Below are 3,781 nucleotides of genomic sequence, written 5' to 3'. Positions count from 1 at the left end.
GCTGAGGTGTTTTATGGTATTTTTGGATTTTAGCTAATTTTAAGTTATTTTTTGTGGCTATTTTGGCATCTACTGAGGATTTTTCTAGCTAATTTGGCTAATTTGGAGTTTGGCTAATAGTTTAGCAATATCTTAGGTGTTTTGGCAAAGTTAGCATTTATTGAGGTTTTTAAGGTTGCCTCAGCAAATTTCTTTGCAAATTTTTTGCATCTGCTCTTTTGCAGCTTTACACTTACAGCTAAAAATAATTGTGCAAATTAGCATTAGCAATTTACTCCACTTTTTTTTCTCCTTTAAATGAACTTCAGCTTTTTCTGCGAAAACTTATGAAATTAAACAATTAAAGCAACCACCTCCTGCAATTCTGCAATGCAGGAAATGCACATTTTCTAGTTACGTTTCATAAGAAAATGTCTCACATACGTGTTCAAAACTCCAAAAATATGATTTTTATTGGAGGGGGACTTCAACTGGTGAAGCGGACAGACTTTTGCACACATTTTCTTTTATTTTTGCCCTGGTGGCTCCCAGCCGCTTCTCCCTCAAGGACACTTCCTCTTGCAAACGAGCTCCTTCTCGACCAACAATCGCAGCTCGACTCATCGCCGCGGCGGCGTTCCTGTCTCCGTCTGTGTCTGCAGGGTCTGGCTCATCTCCACCAGCACAAGGTCATCCACAGAGACATCAAGGGACAGAACGTGCTGCTGACGGAGAACGCCGAGGTCAAACTCGGTCAGTCCTAGTCTAACCATACTTGACGAAAGCGCTTTAGGACTGGGAGGGTATCCAGTTTCCTGTGGTATCACGGTGTGTGTGTGTTGGAGTTCTGCTGAATGTTGGCCTCTGTTTTGCATATCTGTCACTATTAACAGTGCAGACTGCAGAGGAAGTGGCTTTATCATCGCCCAATAAAGATGGGATTACAAAGCATCTAAAGGGCAACCGACTGCAGATACTTCACTTCCACTCAGTCTCCTAGATGATTCTATCTATGTGTCTTCAGTGGACTTTGGCGTTTCGGCCCAGTTGGACCGAACAGTAGGAAAGAGGAACACCTTCATCGGGACTCCATACTGGATGGCACCAGAGGTTATCGCCTGTGACGAAAACCCAGACGCCACTTACGACTTCAAGGTGATTTTCTCCTCTGAAGACGCGCTGCTCTCTGTTTTTGATGAGCCCGAGCATTTATTTGTCCTCCCTTCATTGCAGAGTGATGTATGGTCGCTGGGAATCACAGCAATAGAGATGGCTGAAGGAGCGCCGCGTACGTACCCAGTCAATACCCCACACCTCCGCGGCACATCATTCCTTAGCCTCGCTCCGGCGGATTGCTTTAATCAAGAGTCGGATCATTTTTCAGCTGGCGCTGCAGCGACACATCTTCAAGCGAAATATTAATGACGACACAGAAGGAGATATAAAATTGGCTGTCAGTTTGTCGGGCTGTTTGGTCTTTTATTCATCATCTTATTCCTCAAGGTGCTAACACACGGCTGATTAGAAAGCTCGATCCATCAGCCGGCTGACACATGACAACCAACCAGAGCGCGGAAATGATCAATTAAACTTCTGCAGCAACAGATCATTTCCTAATACTTTAACAGGTGTCTTTTTAGAGATAGAAGACCGGAGTCTCTGTATTGTGTTCTGTAATGAAGTTAAGCTCAGTTGTGTTCATTAATGGAGTTTCTTTCTTTTAGCGCTGTGTGACATGCATCCAATGAGAGCCCTCTTCCTGATCCCGCGTAACCCCGCCCCCAGACTCAAGTCAAAGAAGTGGTGAGTGTGTTTCTGTCTATTGGTAACAATATTACACAGAAAGTTAAACATTTGAAGTCATTTTGACTTTCAAACTTTTATTCATAGTTGGATATCTAAGGCTGTGAAAGTTTGACCAACTGGAGATTCACACCAAATATCAATCCAAACACTTCTGACATAACACTTATAAAATCTAAATTCAGTTTTAAACGTTACGCTTCATGAACCACAGAAATTAAACTGCAAAAAAGATGAGTTTAAAGGGTCACCAAACAGGGAAGTTGGAAGCTGGCTCCGCCCACAGCTGAAACGTGAAAATCCAGTCGGAGGGGCGGGGCTTAGGGGCTGCACTGCTATCATTACTGGAGCTGCAGATCATGACGTGGGTTTAAAATGGTTTGACCAATCACGAAAATCAACTGTAATACCCCGATACAACCTGTAGGGGGCAGCAAACAGACAGTTTGTTTGACCATATTTCAAAGAATTAACAAGTTTATTTTAATTTGTCAAAAATTTGGTGATGACCAACAAACAGCACTTTTAGAGCCCCATTTATAGAGATTTGGTTACTCTTTAAATAAAAAAAAAAGTGTTACGCTATTAAATATTTCTGTGCTAAAAACTGTGTTCATAATGAAATCATGTATAAATAAATAGAGCAGATAAATCTGATTAATTATTTTCATCGATTGACAAATACATAATTAAAATTGAACGTTCTAATTGCACAGTTTTATTTGTAATTTTATATTGTGATTATTTGCAGATAATAAGATAAAAAATTGTGATTATTTTTTTCCAAGGAATGCGATTAATTAATTAATTTTTTCCATCGATCCCCAACCATAAAAAACACTTATTTAATTTCTAGACTCATATGTGTTCTGAATTTTTGAAAATAACATTTTAAAGGTGGATTCCTTCTTTTTTGTTGTTGATCTTGTTCCATAAACTAACTATCTTGAGTTTGATACTCTGTTCTATCCTTTTATTGTCATTTTTATTGGTCAAACATCTGTTTTTATTATATTATATATATATATATATGTTTTTGTGGTTTTGACATTTTGTTTCGATGTTTCTTAAAAAAAACAAAACAAAATTGTTTGCTTCTTCCCACTCCTTTTCAAGCAATCACTCAAACTCTACTGACTTTAGTTAATAATTACTATATTTAATGAATCAAATGTGACATGAAGATGTTTCTGTTTGTTTGTTTTCTATTTTCTAATAAATTTATTTTATTATTTCTTTTATGAATTTGAAATTTTTGGTTGTTTTGTCTTTTATTTTTTCACAATCTATGCTTGAAATGAACCAATTAATCAATTTCCAAATCAATTTTTAATTTTTTAAAATCGTTTTAGTTCTCTTACTCTCAAAGTTTCTGCAGCTTTGAATTCACTATTAATTTATTAGTTTGGATCTTAGCATTAATTGTCACTTGTGAATTGTAGAACTTTGACTGGTTTATTTCAAGCAATTTCAGCAATTAATTAATTATATTGATTGTCAAACTGAGTTTGATTAATTGCTTGAAAGGAAGAAGCAAACTTACTCAATAGGCGGATTAGCTGGAGTTAAGCTTGTTAGCTTGTTTCCATGATGGAAAATGGTTTAATTTTGGCATCTGGTTCCAGACGTGACTTTAAAGCCACATTGTTTCTTTAAAAAACGTGGATTTAGTTTTCTTTTTTAATTTTTTTAGCATGTATGCGTTTGTTTCTGCACACATTCTGAATACGACCTACCAGACGTATAACTGCCGATAATTAATTGAAGCAGGCCTCTGCATGCAAACCCTAAAGGAGCTCTCCAGCCTTAAATACCACAAACTCCTTTATTTTAATTAGAAATCTGTCTTATTTTAAACCACTTCAGAAGCTGAAATGCCTCCAGGTCAATCCGATTCTCTCTGAACATCCTCGGGGTGACAGCATGTTTTTATACGAGTCTGCAGACTCTCAGGGATATTTTAGTTTTACCTTCTTTTCCTGTGACTTTTTGGTAATTG

General features: G+C 37.5%; 1 protein-coding gene across 1 annotated transcript in view; it reads left to right on the top strand.

Annotated features, from left to right (window-relative positions):
- Nucleotides 1-3,781, top strand: part of LOC112151658 (traf2 and NCK-interacting protein kinase) — a gene marked incomplete in the record, with an annotated part of 98,737 nt that overhangs the window by 61,133 nt on the left and 33,823 nt on the right.

Source organism: Oryzias melastigma, linkage group LG22 (genome assembly GCF_002922805.2).
Source record: "Oryzias melastigma strain HK-1 linkage group LG22, ASM292280v2, whole genome shotgun sequence".
Lineage (NCBI taxonomy): Eukaryota > Metazoa > Chordata > Actinopteri > Beloniformes > Adrianichthyidae > Oryzias > Oryzias melastigma.
This window is presented reverse-complemented; position numbering and strand designations above follow the sequence as displayed.